Source organism: Calliphora vicina, chromosome 2 (genome assembly GCF_958450345.1).
Source record: "Calliphora vicina chromosome 2, idCalVici1.1, whole genome shotgun sequence".
Lineage (NCBI taxonomy): Eukaryota > Metazoa > Arthropoda > Insecta > Diptera > Calliphoridae > Calliphora > Calliphora vicina.
This window is the reverse complement of record NC_088781.1, coordinates 127,312,700-127,332,487: the sequence shown is the minus strand read 5'-3', so window position 1 is coordinate 127,332,487 and position 19,788 is coordinate 127,312,700. Positions and strand designations below refer to the sequence as shown.

At 25.9% G+C, this 19,788-nt stretch overlaps 1 protein-coding gene across 2 annotated transcripts in view; it reads right to left on the bottom strand.

Moving 5' to 3' along the window:
* LOC135951688 (DNA-binding protein RFXANK-like) overlaps positions 1 to 19,788 on the bottom strand; it is a 50,310-nt gene that overhangs the window by 1,002 nt on the left and 29,520 nt on the right. For both annotated transcript variants that reach the window (XM_065501373.1, XM_065501374.1), the window contains one exon: positions 13,891 to 13,943. The gene's annotated coding sequence lies outside the window, so the exon portion shown is untranslated. The remainder of the gene's footprint in view (positions 1 to 13,890; positions 13,944 to 19,788) is intronic.

The window sequence follows — 19,788 nt, the reverse complement described above, 5'->3', positions numbered from 1 at the left end:
AAATGAAATAATTAATAAATAAAAATTTTATCAGAATTTAATTGAAAATAGTGTATATTTCCTTTAAATAACAGACAATTTTAAACGTTTTTTATTAAATTAATTTTCATTGCTTGAAATTGAAAAGAAAAAATTCACATAATTTCAAAATTTTAAGAATAACAAATCCATTTTTTTCTTATTCGATATCAAATAATAGTTTTCCGAAAAAGAAATTAAAATTTGATTTTAATTAAAATCAATTAATTTTTATTCGAATGAAAAAAACGAATAATTTTTAAATTGTATTACAATTCTTTATTAATAAAATTTTTTTTTATTAAAATTCGATTTTTTTTATTCGAATAAAAAACCGAATAATTTGTATTCGAATAATAAATAAAAAAGTTATACGATTAATTTTTATTCGATTAATATATAAAATACATAGTATTCAATTATTAGTTTAAAATATGATTTCAATAAAAATCAAATAACTGTATTGGAATGAAAATTCTAATAAAAAACTGAAAAATTGCATTACATTTTCGTAAAAAAAATTAGTTTTATTTTAAATTTCTATACGAATAACAAAATATTGATTATTTATAGTAAATATTTTAAACATTTATTTTAAAAAATCCAAACATTTTTATTCGAATCAAATAATATTTATTCGAATCAAATCAAATAATATTTATTCGAATAAAGCACATTTCATTAATTAAAAATTTGATTTCAATAAAAATCAAATAAATAAAATTATTAATAAATTCAGATAATTTATTATTCGAATAAAACACAATTATTGTTAAATTAAAATTTTATTTTAATGAAAATCAAATACATAATTATTATTCGAATAAAAACAGAATCAGTTTTATTTTAATAATAAACTAAAAACAATAGTTATTCTAATAAAATTAATTAATCAAAATTGTATGTATTTGAATAAAAAATCAAATAGTAATGAGATGAAAAATCGAATTTAAAATTTAAATTGTGTTTAAAATTTCTATTCGAGTAACAAAATTGTTATTGCCTAAAATAGTTTATTTGAAAATTTGTTTTACAAAATTAGAAAATTTTTATTCGAATAAAAAACCCAAAAATTATTATTCGTAATTTAAAATTAGTTATTGCAATAAAATTTATGTCAGTACTAATTTGAAATTTCATTCGAATAAAAATCCGAAAATTTTTTATTCAAATTAATAAAATATAATAAGTAAAATTTGCTTTAAAAAATCGAAAAATTTGTATTCGAATAAGAAAAACCGAACTATTCTTATTCGAAAAACAAATCAAAAGTTAGTGAAAAAAAATGTATTTCAAATAAAAATCATATTTTTTTTTTAATCGAATAAAAATCTCCAAAAATGTTTATTCGAATAATTTCATTATTAATTTAAAATTTTATTCCAGTGAAAAAAATTCAATAATTTTTATTCGAATAGTCCAAAAATTTGAAACTAAAAATTAATAATTGATTTTTAAAAAATTGTGCTTCAAATGTCATTCGAATAACAAAATTTTGATTGCTTAAAAAAAATCGGAAAATTTTTATTCAATTAAAGAAAAACAAAATATATACATATTATTATTCGAATAACAAATCTAAAATAAGTTATGAGATGAAAATTTATTTCAGTATTATTAGAATAAAAAACCTAATAACTTTTAATCGAATAATAAATCAAATAATCGTTATTCGAATAAATTATTTTCCTTATTAGTTTAAAAAGTTATAGTTATTCGAATAAAATGTATTACAATATTAGTTTAAAACTTTATTTTACAAATAATTGATTTTTAGTAAATTGTGTTTAAAATTTCTATTCGAATAACAAAATTTTGATTTTAAAATTTGCTTTAAAAAAATCGGATAAAAAAAATAATAAAAAAAACTAAAATTAGTTATTGTAAGAAAATGTCAGTATAATTTGAAATATTGTTCAAATAAAAATTTTCTTCGAATAAAATTTTTTCGGACTTAGTTATTTGAATAGAAATTTGAAACACAATTTAAGCCAAATAATAGTTATACGAATAAAACAAATTTTATTCTAGTAAAAAAAATAATTTTTTTTCGAATAAAAAACCGAATAATTTTTATTCGAATAAAAGTTTAATGTTTTTAAAAATGTTTGAATAAAGATTCCAGATATAAAAATCGATTATTTTTAAAAGAATAAGACAAATTTTAGTCTAGTAAAAAAAATCAATAATTTTTATTCAAATAAAAAACCGAATAATTTTTATTCGAATAAAATTTAATTTTTTTTAAAAAATGTTTGAATAAAGATTCAAGATATAAAAATCGACTATTTTTAAACATATGTGAATAATAAAAAATCAAAGTTCAAATACAAATTTTTTTTTAAATATTTACTTCATTTAAAAAAAGTTTCGATTTTTACCAAAAAATTTAAGAATACAAAAAAAAAGTTTTTTTGAAAAACTTTCAAACCTTGAGTTTTGGAATCAATATTAAATAAATTTCAATATAATAACAGCCAGCTACTTTTAATCTAAAACTAAACACACAGCATTCAGAGAGTGAGACAGAATATATTTATATAATAATGTCAAAGCCAAAAGAATGTCACTTATCCACTTAAGCCACAAATAGTGTTTTAAGAGCAACAACACCAACGCAAAACAATGTATTTTTTGTTGGCCTTAAAAATATGCCAAAAAAAGAAACTATAAAACAATTTAACATAATTCTTGTTTACTCAGAAAAATATCCAAAAAAAATATCCGCCTTAATTCAAAATAAACTTTAAACTCTCTGCAAAAACTTGAGTTGAATAAAAAAAAAAAAACAAACAAATATTTTTTAGTTTGGCATCCCAGCATAAGCAGCGACAGAAGAGTTACAAAAATCCAGAAAGACCAGAATTTGTTATGTTATTTTGCAATAACAAAAAAGACAACGACAACAACAACAGGAATGTGGTTGAGGTATACAAAAATTCTAAGAATTCTAAACCAGAATATAACGTTTATGCTTGACGTTCGTTCTATGCTGCACGTACTCACTGGATACGTACAATGAACCGAGTAAAGATTTGTTTTTCAAGAAAAACAAAACAGAGAATTCTGAACAAAAATAACAAACAAAAAAGTTGAAATAAACGTTTTATTTTTATAAGACATCACAGAAGACCAGACCAGACCAACATCTCTTCCAGCCAAACAAACAAACAGCCTCACAATATAACAACAAGCCACCAAGTATAAGAAATTCTAACGCGCGAAATTTATTTTACAGTGTGGAGAGGATTATATGGATGCAATTGAAACCGAGGAGCATGAACATGTAAAAGACGTTGAAAACTTTTGAGTTTTAAACAATGTGTCAGTGAGTGTGTGGTTTGTTTATTAATGGTATTGATGCCACCAGAATATTGGTATCTAAACATAACCAAAAAAAATAAATAATAAAAATGGATATTATTAAATACTTTTCAAAACACTGTCTGCAGTAATGCTGATGCTACTACTGATGATGACAAAATATTAGCAGTAGTTGTAGCTTCTTTGACTGGTATTTGTATCTATCTTCGAGTTGGGCGTATTACCATGACATTAGCGTATGTATGGATATTGTTGTTTGTTTTGTGGTTGTGCGATTGTATGTAAACTATGTGAAAAATATTAAAAGTAGAAAAAAAAAACATTTGGAATTTTAACGGTTTTTCTGCATTTTCTTCTATCGATTCGAGCTTGTTGTGTGTGAATACGATGTGGCTGTGTAAAAGAATGTTTGAAGTGGAAATTATTGAAATTCCTTAGAAAATATTGACTTATGTGGATATGATTAAGGAAATTTAATAAGAATTTTTAAATACAAATAAACTTTTAAAAGTCGTTGACAGGAAACAACAATATTTGGGCTTAAAAGATGACCAAAATTAGGTATTTTTTTTAACAAGATTAAGAAAACCATGGTTCTAAATTTGAATTTGGAAACAAAAAAACATGTGGCATAAAACTTGTGAAATATATTTAATAAACCGAATTAAACTGGATAATTCTAGAACAATAAAGAATTTTTTAAAATTATATTCGAATAAATAACAGAATAAAAATAATTTTTAATCGAAAACCTTTTGGATTTTTTTTAAAAAAATACAATTTTGTATTCGAATAAAATTTAAATCGGGGAAATTGCTTATTGGGGAAAAACACTTAATTTTTATATATTTGATAAATTATTTTTATTCAATTCTTCCAAAAATTAAATTCGTATGAATGAAAAATAAACTATTGTGGAGAAAAATAAATAAATTTAATTTATTTAAATAATATAGATAGATTATTTTTCTCACTAAATAAAAAAAAAATTTAATCGCATGAAATGGAAATCCAAATTCTTGCGAAAAAATGTAACTTTAATGTATTCGGATAAAAACGATTAAATTTGTACCAAATTAAAAAAAATCTTTAAATAATATTCGAATAAATAACCGTATAATTCGTATTCGAATAAAAATTTTGAATTTTTAAAAAAAAAATAATCACATTTTTCATCGAATAAAAAAAATATTAGCTTTATTCGAATATTTTGTGAAAATTTTTTTAATTTCTTTTTTTTGAAAAAAATCTAATAATTAATTCGAATAATTTTTATTCGATTAAAAATTTTGCATGAAATAAAATTAATATTCGATTAAAAATACCGGATAATTTTTTTTCGAATAAAATATATTTTTATTCGAATATATGTTTTCACAATATTAAAAAAGAAAATATTTAAAAAATTATTATACGAATAAATAATCAAATAATTTTTATTCGAATAAAAATAAAAATATTTTGTGAAAATTTTTTTAATTTCTTTTTTTTGAAAAAAATCTAATAATTAATTCGAATAATTTTTATTCGATTAAAAATTTTGCATGAAATAAAATTAATATTCGATTAAAAATACCGGATAATTTTTTTTCGAATAAAATATATTTTTATTCGAATATATGTTTTCACAATATTAAAAAAGAAAATATTTAAAAAATTATTATACGAATAAATAATCAAATAATTTTTATTCGAATAAAAATTTTGATTTTTTTTGTTCATCGAATAATATAAAATTATTATTCAAATAAAAAATATAGTCGAAAATAATTTTTATTGGAATAAAAATTTAGAATTGTTTAAAAAAAAAATATCCTCATTTTTCATCGATAAAATATTTTTTTTCGAATACATACTGCGGAATTTTATTCGTATAAAATCGAAATCCATTTTCTTGGGAAAAACCTTAATAAATTTAATGTATCGAACAAAAAAATAAATCTTAATTTTATTCGAATAATAACCAGATAATTTTTATTCGAATAAAAATGTTCAATTTTTAAAAAAAATCAAAATTTTTAAAATTGAAATCCTTGGAATAAAAATTTAGAATTGTTTAAAAAAAAAATTAACCACATTTTTCATCGATAAAATAATTTTTTTCGAATACATACTGCTGAATTTTATTCGTATAAAATCAAAATCCAATTTCTTGGGAAAACCCTTAATAAATTTAAATTCGAATAATAACCAGATAATTTTTATTCGAATAAAAATTTTAAATTTTTTAAAAAAAAAATAAAAATTTTTAAAATTGAAATCCTTGGAATAAAAATTTAGAATTATTCAAAAAAAAAACCAATCACATTTTGCACCGAATTTTATTCGTATAAAATCGAAATCCAATTTCTTGGGAAAAACCTTCATAATTTTAATGTATTCGAACAAAAAACAAAAAAATTATTCGAATAAATAACCAGATAATTTTTATTCGAATAAAAATTTTTAATTTTTAAAAAAAATAAATCAAAATTTTTAAAATTGAAATCCTTGGAATAAAAATTTAGAATTGTTTAAAAAAAATTAACATCATTTTTCATCGATAAAATATTTTTTTCGAATACGTACTGCTGAATTTTATTCGTATAAAATCGAAGTCCAATTTCTTGGAAAAAAACCTTAATAAATTTAATGTATTCGAACAAAGAAAATAAATAACAATCTTAATCTTATTCGAATAAATAACCGGATAATTTTTATTCGAATAAAAATTTTTAATTTTTAAAAAAAATAGAAAATTTTTAAAATTGAAATCCTTGGAAAAACGTAATAAATATACCAAACTCGTCATTTGTCTAAAATTACAAAACCAATTTGTTATATTAAAATATGAAAGCAGATTTTTGTTTAAAATTATTTTAAAATAATATTCGAATAATCTTTATCTAAATATTATTTTATACAAAGATTAAACTAATTTTTATTCGAATAAAATCGATAACCAAATGTTCTCTTAAAAGCAATGATTGTTGGGTTGATAGCCCCCTAGGGCGAGTGAACTCGGATCATTCCCGTGAATAGGAACCGGTTGTCGTAGTTAAATTTGTGTTCTGAGCATTTGAGCTAAGAACACCATTTTTTGCCACACAACCCAGGTTTAACTAGTCAAACAATTATAAACCCAGCAATTTTGAATTAATTCTCGAATAAGAAAACTTTGAGATTAGAAAGAAGAGGAGTTCAGTTCAAGATTGTTATTTAAGAAACTTATGAGAAACAACAATTTCTCGCTCATCAAGCAATTGAAGGAAAATGGTCGTCGCCGCCAGCCACGCTACTTCAAAACGAAGTTCAAACTAGTACATAGTACACAATTTTCAAGACTAAAAACAACATAAATTTTAAAATTTAAAAGTGTTAAAATTAAAAATATGGCAAATAACGCTATATTAAAACAAAGCACCCCAAATACACATATTTTCTTGTTGCTGATCTAGAATTTACACACGACAGCACAAAAAAAAAGTCAAAAACATAATAAAATCGCAATATATAGGGGGGCAATAGATATTTTTTTAATACATATTACAAAAATATTAATAACTTTTAAATGGAAACGGCACGCGATTACAAAACTAACAGCAACCAAAGAAAAAAAAAACAACACGAAAGAATTAATATTTTTAAAAGGGTGAATTATAATTATATTGAGACAATTAAAAATTCCCCAAAGTTTTTCAAAGAACACAACACGCAACACATCACCACATCACAACACAAAACTTCCTAAGTTAGTAACAGGATTGCAGAAAATTTGTTTTCAAGATGAGGGAACAAAATATAAATATAAACTAATCTAAACACTCGTTAAAATGAAACTAATATTGTTAAGCGTATAAAGATGGCAAACAGCCTAAAAAGAGCAAACATATATTTTTAATATGGTTACTAAAAAGGAGTAGAAGTATTCATTCGATGATTCCTCTTAAAGTTATGTATGTACTCATTCGTATACATAAAATTGCTGCGGTGGCGTTGGCAGCAACGTTGTTAAGAAAAGCAGAAGTGTTTAGAAAATTACATTAAACTGGAAACAAAACAAAAAAATACTAGCAATATAATGAAGAAATAAGAAGTAAAAAACTTTGCAGGTAGAGCAAAATGTTGGCATATTATGTACATAGATGTGTTGTATGTATCTAAATATACGCCAAGTTATTTCTTTGTATTTACAACTACCATTTCCATTTGATAGCTAGTCTGTCTTAATATCTACCAGACAGTCATACATATTACTTTTTATATTATCATTATCATATCAGTGTCAGCATCATCATCAACGCCACCATCATTATTATCAATTTTGATGTTTAAGTTAAAGTGCTTCTTGATATGTTTTAAATTTAAGACCCGATAATAAACATTAACTGGTTATTGATAGAAATTTTTTAGTAGGGAAATATGAAAATTGAAAGATGAATACATAATTAATAAAGATCTGAGAAAATATTATAAATATAAGAAGTTAGTTTGAAGATAAATATGTCTGAAACCATTGGTTCTTCAAATATTTTTATATTCGAATTAGAGATGCTAACGGTACTGATTTTTGAAAATCCCGGTGATCGGGATTTAGTAAAGAGTCCCGATCCGGGGGAGGGTTTCGGGATTTTCGGGAAATTATAAGAAAGAAACTTACATAATTATGCCTTTACAATTGAAAGTAAATTTATATTTCGGGAACGGGATTCCCCGTTTGGCATCTCTAATTCGAATACATGCAAAAATATATTCAAATAAAGTCAATTTTTTTATTCAAACTTCATTCGTACTTTTAACTCAAAAAAACTTTCAATACGAATTTTCTATCAAACTAAGTTTTTATATTTTTTTTAAATTTTTATTTCTACAAAAAATGTTCGAATTTTTGATCAAATTTTTTTAACAATTTTTTTCGACAAAATGTATTCGAGTGAAATTACATTTACTGGGTTATTTATTTGAATATGTATTTTCAATAAATTTTTTTTAAACAAACTTTTTATTCGAATATTATTTTTTAATTTTTCTATTTTCAATTCGAATTTTATTTGAAATTTCAATAAAAAAATAGTTTAAATAAATTTTATTCGAATAAAAATAGTATTAATTCGAATATTATTTTTAAAATTTTATTCGCACTTTTAATTCGAATTTTCAATATAAAAATTTTTAAAATATGAAATTTCTTTTTAAAAATGTGCCTTCGAATAACTTACTATACCGGTTGTTATTCGAATAATTATATTCGAATTTTCTAGCAAACATTTTTCAAACAAATTTTTTTTCATATTAATTTCTTAAAATCGAATTTTCATTCAAATATTTTTTGTAGAATTTTTGATCAAATTTTTTTAAAACAATTTATATTTTTTCACAAAATGTATTTCGAGTGAAATTACATTTATTCGGTTATTTGAATTTTGTATTTTGTTCAATCTTCAATCAATTATTTGAAAACACTTTTTTTATTTTCAATTTGAATTTTCAATAAAAAAAATAGTTTACACAAATTTTATTCGAATAAAAATAGTACTTATTCGAATATATTTTTTAAATTTTATGCGCACTTTCAATTCCAATTTTCAATCTAAAAATTTTTAAAATATATAATTGAAATTTTTTTTTAAAAATGTTCCTTCGAATAACTTATTATTATTCGAATAATTTTTTAGTTTTTTTCAAAAAAAAGATATTTGATTTTTTTTTTGTATTTTCATTATCAATTTTATTCGAATTTTCTATCAAACATTTTTCAAACAAAATTTTTTAAACATTTTTTTTTTTCTATAAAATCGAATTTTCATTAAAATATTTTTTTAAAATTTTTAATAATTTTTTTTTAAAACAATTTATATTTTTTTACAAAATATATTCGAGTGACATTTCATTTATTCGGTTATTTATTTGAATTTTGTATTTTGTTCAATCTTCAATCAAATTTGTTTTAAAAATAAAATTGTATTCGTTTATTTTTTAATTTCGTATTTTCAATTCGAATTTTATTTGAATTTTCTATCAAAAATAGTTCAAACTAAATACCAATTTTATTCAAATAGAAAAAGTATTTATTCGAATACATATATTTTTTACAATTTTATTCGCACTTTCAATACGAATTTTCAATTTAAAACAATTAAAATTTCTTTTTTAAAAATGTCTGGATTTTATTCGAATAATTTTTTCGTTATTTCAATACGAATTTAATTTCTTTTATTTTATCGGATTCAAATGTATTTTCGAATTTTCAATTAAATTTAAAAAAAAAAAAATTGGAAATCTTATTTGACAAATTTTATTCGAATAAAATGTATTCGTTTATATATTCAAATATTTTGTTTGTATCTGAAGTTAAACATTTTATTGGTAATTATTCGAATATTTTATTCGTATTTTTCTCCATTTTTTTTTAAACAATTGGAAATTTATTGCGATCATTTTTTATTCAAATGAAATTATCCGATTTTTTATTCGAATAATTTTTTCGAATTTTATTCGTTTTGAAATAATGAAATTCTTAAAAAAACGATTATAATCTTTGTATGATTGGATTAGAAAAACAATATTTGTACAAACTAAAGAGGTGAAGCTTAGCTTCCAGAAAAATTAAATTGTAATTCGAGAAAATAGATTTAAAAAAATTCGTGTTTCGGTCAATATTCGACGAATATCGAACTTTTATAAAGAAAAATATACAATATATTATAGAATTTTGAAGGAGAAATAATTATGTTCAAATCCATTTGCTCATTCAAAAGAGAAAATCAGCAGCAATAAAAAAACAATTTCTTCAAATTCTAAATTTTGCTCTCTTTGGGCTCTTAAAGTGTTAAAATTAAATGCTCATGTTATTGACATCTAGAGCAGTGATGTTCATCCCATACAACAATTGTTTAAAAAATTTAAACACATTTGTTACGCTCTTTTAAAGAGCGTAATAAATGTCTCATTTTTTCAGAAATTCAATAAGCATTGTTGTTGGTTGGTTTTTGGATGAAGCATAGCAAACACACGCGTTTCAATTACAATTGAACACAAAAAACAAAGTTAAAAATAAATAAAAAATTTGAGAGTATTTCGGCCGTATAATGTATATTCTTTCATTTCCTTAAAATTTAAATTATATTCATTTAATAAATTGGTTTTATTTGACAAAAATTCTAAATTTAAACTTTCTTCATTTTGTTGTTATTTTAAGTGTTTGACATTATGTTTGCTGGGTAGCTCTCTCACCAAATATCTTCATTTTTATTTTTGAACATCACTGATCTAGAGACAGTGATGAAAAAAGGCCATTAACTCTTTTGCATAGAAACCTGAAAGAAGAATTTTAAAACCCCTCGATTAATAATGATATTATTGACTTGAAAAAGCAGCAACAATGTAGCGCGCGCGTTTTTTTTAATTCCTTTCATCATCCAGACAGACGACTTTTGTTTTGCATTCCAAAAATTGTTTATAAAAATGGTAGACAATATTTTTTTTAAGAAAACAAAAACCTTAATAAACCCCGCCTAAAAAAACCATCAGCAGCAGCCGCAGCGAACGCTATAAGGGACTCTACATAAAAAACAAAACAAAGAATTTACGCGCCAAATTAAAAGCAAAAAATAAAACAAATCAACATTATAAATAACAAAAACTTAAGATTTTTGTCGGTAAGTCGTCTATATAGTAGGTACATGCTATTTTTCACAATAAAAATCTTTGGAAAGTTTGTTTTTGTGCAAAAGAAACGTACGAATAAATCGTAAACAAGTCAATAACATTCAAGGACTAAGGGGATCTCTGTTATTTCAAAACAACAAAGTTCATTGCTTTCAAAGAGTAAAGACGAATGATGATGATCATCATCTACAACATCACACAGGCAGGCATACAATATACCAACATAATGATCCCCAATGAGAAGTATAGTGAGGTTTTGGTTTGTTTTTAGAACCATTTTTTTTTTAATTCACAAAAAATTGTTTTTGTTCCTGCATCATATTCCCACACACCAGCAGCCAACAACACCAACCGAAAGGAAAGCAGAGTTTGTTGTCGTTATTTTGAGTTTAACGTTTGCCAGGCAGTTTTGTAGTGAATGGCGCGAGTTGGGGTTCTTGTTGTTGCTGTTGTTTAAGTAAGTCACACAACTACTACTACTGATTAGGATCTTTCAGAGCGGTGTTTTCGTTTTTTGTATCCAGCACATTTCTACATTTATGTCCCACCACCATACTATACTTTCAGCAACAATGTTGTTTACGTCTTTGATTGTAAACAATTTTTTTGTGTTGTCGTCTTTTTTTTTAAATATTTGTGAATGTGTTGTTTGCGAGTATTGGAGGTGATTGCATTTATTTGAATTGAATTTTGGCGCTTAACTTATTTTTGTCTTGGTTGGTTTATAAATAAATTCGTAGGTAGGTAATGTTTGTGTTTATTTTGAAGTTATATTTCTCAGAATTAAGGATATGTTAAATATTATTTTCGAGCTACACAATAATTTAGAAATTCCGTAGAATTTTATTATGATTCCCACATTCTTCTTGTTTGCTTTCAAGTTCAATAAAATGTAGTATGTATGTATACGAATTTTAGAATAATAAGTTTCGCGCCAAATGCAATTCCCAAACACTCTAATTATTTGTTTTTAAAACAAATTTTTTAACCGAAAATTTTCAAAATTTTTTGGAAATTAATAAAGAACTGGCGGAAATATATGAATCACAATCGATTAAAGATTCAACTATGTTCTGACACTCGCACGATTGTCAAATCACATGTGAGATGCAAATCTCCAAAGTTGTATCTGCATGTTCGGAAACTCATGCCATTTGCTTGTGATTTGCTCCCTGTAATTTTCAAATTTCTAATATTTTAATAGATTTTTTTAGGAAAAATAACCCGATACTTCATTTAAATTATTCACAAGCACTTAAAACATACATTTTTCGAAGATCATTTATATCAGCTTCCATTAAAAAGACAATAAACTGACAAAATAATTTCATATTTTTAATAAAAATTTTAAGAAAATTTTACTATTTATCATTCAATTAAAAAGAAAACATTTAATTCAATTAATTCATAATTTTGTTTCTTTTAAGTTTGGTTTAGTCTAAATACCGGTTGTTGTATCAACCGGAAGATTCTTCCCCGGGAAGGACATTCGAAAATAGCAGACCTTTTTTAACAACAACTAAGAACACTCCACAATAATAATGGAACCGCACTGGTGTGATAGGAAAACAATGTTTCCACAAACCTAAGCTTTCAGAAAATTGAAATATGAAAAAGATTTCTGATAACTTAACGTTTACTACTCCTGTTTACAACGATTTGACTATAATTTTTTGTTTATTTGAAGTTTTTGCTATTTCAAACTAAACGATTTCGTATTAGGCCAAAAATAGATTTCGTCCAATATTCTGTATTGGAATCCAATCATGGTCGGAATCGATTTTGAAAACGTCAAAAAAGATACATTTGACTTATGAAAGCCAATGTAATTTTTTGTAATTCGATAAAGAATTAAATTCTAGATAGATAAAACCAATAAATTTCGATTTCACAAGACCAATGTACTTTTCAGCCGTTTTCAAAACCGATTTCGACAATAATTGGTTTCTATGACAACCCCTATTAATAGGTATCAGAACTTTTATGAAGAAAAAACTTAGATTAAGAACTTTTGAAGAAACAAATTTAGAATATCATAACCAAGGGGGTTACTCTCTATTGCGATGCGAAAGAAAAGTGGTACAATTGGTACCCTTTATTGCGTTTTCGCATCGCACAAAAAATTAGTTTAAAATGTTTTTATTTACAAGTTTTGACATTTCATTTTGTCATTCTTCGCTTATTTTTGCGAAAGCGTTTGCGTAGACGATACAAAGTACAAAATTGTATTCTTAACGCATTTACCTTTCGCATCGCAATAGAGAGTAACCCCCCTGTATTTGGTGGGAGCAAAATGGTCCTATCTATTATGAGCTGCTGAAATCTGGCCGTACCATCGCATGGAACCTTTACTGAACGCAATTGATTATATTGGACCGAGCATTTGCCAAAAAACGCCCAGAAATGAAACCGTAATATTCCCTACCAGACCTTGCCCCGTCCGACTACTATTTGTTTCGATCGATGCAGAACGTAAGATACTCTTCACTTTGGAACACAGTATCCGATATTTGCTTGATTCGTTAATTGGCCTAAAAAGATGAGCAGTGCTTTTCCATATGTTGCCAGAAAGATGGGAAAAAGCCATAGCCTAACAATGGCCAATACTTTGTATAAATTTATTCTGTACAAATCTTTCAAAATAAAAACTAAAATTTTAAAAAAATCACTCTATCCAGAAAAACTGTGCCCTGTTCAACATAAAGATACAAAAAGATGGTATTTATTGAAAAAGTTCAGCATGTAAACAGAGACTCTGATGTTTAGGATTTGGATGAATATTGATTTTTTGGCCTGTAGACTGAAAGTATGAGTAAGTATGACTTCAAACTTCAATTTTGATAACCAAAATTCCTAATTTCTGTATTTTTATTTTAACAATTTGTACTTATTTAAACTTACCCCAAAATTTCAAACGTGGCCAAATAGTCGAGTAGGTTATCAATTGGATTTTGCTAAAATTATAAAAGAAAACAAATAAATTATTAAAAATAGAAAAATTAATTTTTATTCATATTTTCTTAAATTGTAGGTTTTGAAATGTTTGAAAAATCGTACATTCGAATTTTAAAATAAATTTTCGAATCTGTTGAAAAAATATTCTCTTAAGCTACGTTTCCGCATACACCAGGGAAAGGCAAAACATGGGCGCCGCGTTTTTCATTTACTCTTCTCTTACGTACGTGTGCACACGCATTGTAGAGAAATAAACAACTTTTAATCAGTCTAGCTTGAGAACTCAAACAAAATTCCATACATTTGCACCGAAAAAATTTTCTGAAACGAACTTTTTTTCGGTGCAAATGAATGTAATTTCGTTTTCGGAGCCGATTACGGTGTATGCGGAAACGTAGCTTTAGAAGTTATCTTCAAAAATTTCGTATGTTGTGAATATTTATGTTAATTCCAGCTCGAAGAGAAGCTTCGAAATAAAAATCTATTCACCTATTCAGATGGAAACTTTGACAGTTTTAAAGGAATAACAAACAAAAAGGACAATTCAATACATCCTTGCAGTTTAATAATAAAACTTATTAAAATATTTAAATAAACACACATGATTTAACACCATTTTAAGGAAAACATTTCTAAAATTTCTGATTATATGGTTGAATTTCCTCTGAATTTCCAAATAAAAAATGTAAAACTAAGACAAATTTAGGAAATTTCCACATGTACACATCTAGAGCAGTGTACGGCATTCATAACCATCAAGGGACGAACAAGATCGCTTATTTACCTTTAAACAAATCGAATGTCAACAAAGCCCATACAAATTATATAATTAGGACCCGATTACCGCTTACAACAGTTGTATTTTAGTGTTGTATTTTTTAAAATGCGAATGTAAATCATGATCGCATTTTAAAAAATACAACTGTTGTAAACGGTAATAGGGGTCTAAATTAATTAAAATTCAGATTACAATACGATAATTGGATCTTTGCTCCGGAATGTCTTAAGTGTCTCTCGGCCAAAGTTTGTCAACTCAGCGACAGCTGTATCAGAATTTTCCCCACGATAATTGGATCTTTGCTCCGGAATGTCCCAAGTGTCTCTCGGCCAAAGTTTGTCAACTCAGCGACAGCAGTATCAGATTTTTTATCACCAAGGAAAAACTTTCGACGACTGCAGAGCTGTTACAACAACAGAGAAAGAAAATGCATAAAATGTTCTCATTAAGCCGACCACTGTTCTATAGGGATCCAAATCTACATATAAAATCCCATCATCTATTTAAAAGTAACAAAAAAATATATTCTCATCATTTAGTTTGCACTAAAATAAATTGATTTTGCTAAAGTTTATTTGAAAAAAAAAGGTACTTGAACTTTTTCTTGTTCTTTTTTCCACAAGAAGACGACGGACGATAGACAAATCAAAATAACAACAAAACACAAGACGTAAAGTGACAACAAAATTGTAGACTTACTAGATGACATATTCCAACTACAATAACAACAACAATCACAACAATATTTTTTTTGCTTGTTAAAGGGTATTGAACTAAAAATAAACAACAATATTTAATTTTTGTTGAACGCAGAAAACACAGACACAGAAAATAATAACAAAAACAAATACATAACATGATGAACTTACTATACAACAGGGTTGTAGTACATACATATGTACATACATGCAACATGAAGAGACTTATTAAACATTATAAAAACAAAAATCTACATTATGTACAACATGTGTAAGTAGAATTTAGAATTAATACATAAATGTATGTATAGAGTATGTTCACAAATTCAACACTTAAAATTCAATTCATAAATTGTAATTGACTAAATGTGTATGTTTATAAATCCAAATAATACAGACTGTCACTCATAGTCACATACTTGCAGCACAGGAAATGTTATTTGTTTAACCACCTATATTTAGAAGAATGTCGAAAACCAAAACTTAATTTACTATGTACTACTTGAAAAATAAAATGTTCCGTTTATTGTATATATACAACAAAATGTGTACCTATTTAAATTAGCAATTAACACTTAAAGGTAGTCTGGTCTAATGTTAATAGATACAACATATCCGATAAACATAGACAATATTCACATATGTAATAGGGCATTGGCTTTGTAGGCCAATTGCTTAGGAGGGTGAGGCTTCCAGCAAAAGTTTTTGCAAACCTATTAGCGGAAATCACTTATCGTAGTAAATTTTGCAAAATTTTTAAATTTATTCCTACAAAACGTAAAACGAATATATCCAACTAATATGTCATCCACAACAAACAAATTTCTTCATTTAGACTGAATTATTTGATTGGTAAACAATTCGAGTATCACAATCAAAACTATTTGCTCTGTTTGACAAAAGCCGGTAGAATTTACTAATGTTAGTTCTTCAAGTTTCTCCAACCCACATACACCTGCCTGTTCTTATTTATTTGCAAATAAAATATATAAATTTGTACTGCATACTTTAGGGAGCTTATTTTATTACAGTTGACTGGACTCAAAAAAAATTTCCTAGTTTTACCAGATATTTTTAATTTTTTTTTTAACAAACCAAAAAAAATCAGCCAAATCGCTCCAGCCGTTCTCACGTGATGCCATTACATACATGGACCGGACCATTTAATTTTTATATATATACTAGCTGTCCCGGCCAATCTAAACCATTCAGGGACCCTATCAAACACACACAACAAATTTCATCGAAATCGGCCCAGCCGTTAAGGAGGAGTTCAGTTACTAACACACGTATAGAAGAATTATATATATAAAGATATATACACATCTGCTCAAAATAATAGATACACCAAAATTTATTTTTTAAAAACGAAAAAAAATAATGGTATATTGTAAAATTATAAAAAAAATTCAGTCGATTTTTATTTATAGTTAAAAGGAGAGTAAAAAACAAAAACAAAATATTTCATAATTAATAATAAATATTATAAAGTAAATTAAATTTCTTAAATTTCGAAAAATTTGGTGCTCATAATAATAGAAACATTTTTAAAAATTCTTATTAAACAAAAGCTAATAAATTTTATCTTAAAAAAATTAGTTTATTATTAAAGTAAAGCTAGTATCCAGTATATCCACCTTTGTTTTGTAAAACTTTCTCCACTCTTCTGGGCATACTGGATATCAAGTTCTGACACTTCTCCAATGGAATCTCGTACCATATTTTTTGCGTTTTCTCCCATAAATCGTCTTTATTTTTGAAAACTTCCTTCGAAAGCCTTATCTTTAATTCACTCCACAAGTTTTCTATTGGGTTTAAATCAGGGGATTGGCTGGGCCAGCTTAAAACAGGTACGTTATTCTCCAAGAACCAGTTTTTAACTAATCTTGAACTATGTTTTGGGTCGTTGTCCTGCTGGAATGTCCATATTAATGGCATATTTTCCGATGCATATGGAAGCATTACGTTTTCCAATATGTCTATATACCCACTAGCATTCATGGTATCTTCTATTCGGAATATCGGACCAACACCATTCCATGAAAAGCAACCCCAAACCATTATGTTTCCCCCGCCATGTTTTACCGTCTTTTTTGTAAATTTAACGTGGAATTCTTTTCCTTTTGGTCGGCGTACATTTCTTTGGCAGTCGTTTCCAAACAAATTTATTTTTGTTTCGTCGCTCCATAAAATATTTCTCCATTTTTTTCGCCTTCACACCCGGACCATTGTAAGTGCTCTTTAGCAAATTCTAATCTTGTCTTGATATTTTTTTGGCGCATTAGTGGCACTTTTCTGGCAATTCTTCCCGGCAATTTAGCTTGTAAAAGACGACGACGAACTGTTTGTGGACTGATTTCGTTACATAGCTCCGCAGAAATAGCTTTCGATGATATGAAAGGGTCTTTTTTAACCATAAGGACGATCCGCCTATCTGTTTCTGGACTGGTTTTCTTTGGTCTACCGCGAGTTTCTCTTTTTTGTTTTTTAGATAAAGCATTTTGGACAAAATGTAAAGATCTTCCTATGCTCTTTGCTATTTCCCGTAATGATTTTCCTTGATTTCTCATCGTTTGAACAATTTTTTTCTCATCTTCGGTACAATGATGATTTCGTCCCATTTTCTTCAAAAGAGTCCTATTTTTTATAAAATTGTTGCTAAAATTTAAATTATACTTACTGTTTCACGTAAATAGGAACAAAAAATTGCACAAAAAAAAAATTGTATATAAACAAATTACAAATTACTGATGTGTATCTATTTTTATGAGCAAATAATTTTTTGTAATTCAAATAAATTCGTTTTTAAAAATCAACATGAAAGCAAATAGTTGCCAGATTTTTGACTGACATGACATTGCCAGATAGAAATTTTAATAATATGATGTATTCTTAACGCTTGCGAGGAAATTTTCAATGTTACCGCCATTTAAATTTTTTCCAATTAGGTGTATCTATTATTTTGAGCAGATGTGTATATGTAGATAGGAACATTAACTTTTCTAGCAGGTCGTTATAATACAAATTATTAAAATGCTTAAGATTAAAACTGAAAATATTGACATTAACACTGGTTTAAATCTCTCTTACATAATTTAATAACTGTATATTGAATTTTTAGCGATTATTTGAAATATTTTATTGATTTTTCTATTAATTTAGTACTAAACAATAGCGCTAAATTCGGTAGGTACTTACTGAAAAAATTGTAAACAATTTTAGGTGTAAGACGCAAGTTCAAACCGAAGAAAACCAGGGTATTGGTGTATGTATTCATTGTTAGCTATGACCTTTTCCCAATTTGGCAACATTTGCATTCCGATCAAAAATATTGCTCATCTTTTGAGGGCAAGAACGAATCAATAACATTAGTTTAAATCTCTCTTACATAATTTAATAACGGTATATTGAATTTTGATTGATTTTTTCTCTTAATTAAGTACTAAACAATAGTGCTAAATTCGGCTGTGACAAATCTTATATAACCATCTTAAAAGAATACTTATTGAAAAAATTGTAAAAATTTGGTGAAATAAAATTTTTTTTTGAAAATATTTTTTGTTGAAAATAGAAAATTTTTCCAAAAAATTGTTGCCGAAAGATAATTTTTAGTTGAGAATATACGGCATAAAAATTCGGTATTTTTTAAAAATTGTATCTTTTATTTTGAAACATTTGTACAATAAAATTTATTCAATCTACATATTCATTGTCCTTTGACCTTTTCCCATCTTTCTGGCAAAATTTGGATTCCGAGCCAAAAGAACTGCTCATCTTTTAAGGCAAGGTCTGGAATATAAGGCGGATGAGGTAAAACTTCCCAACCACTTCTGTCTAAATACTTTTTAACAGGTATTGAAATTGTTAGCATTGTTAGAATTAGTTAACATTGGATTCCGTGCCAAGAGAACTTCTCATCTTTTGAGGCCAAGAACAAATCAAGACACTATCGGATACTCTGGGGGTTACTCTCTTTTGCGATGCGAAAGAAAAATGTTACAATTGGTACCCTTTATTGCGTTTTCGCATCGCACATTTTATTTTGTCATTCTTCTCTATTGTTTATTTTGTGGTGCCAGTGTTGCTTCTTTATGCGAAAGCGTTTGCGTAGACGATACAATTGTATTCTTATCGCATTTACCTTTGGCATCGAAATTGCTTTCGCAACGCAATAGACAGTAACTCCCTTTTCCAAAGTGAAGCGTATCCCAGAGAGAATGTTCTGCATCCATCGAAACAAATAGAATACGAGCGGGCAAGGTCTGGACTATAAGGCGGGCGAGGTAAAACTTCCCAACCACTTCTTTCTACATAGTTTTTAACAGGTATTGCAACACGTGACCAAACGTTGTCATGATGAAATATTAC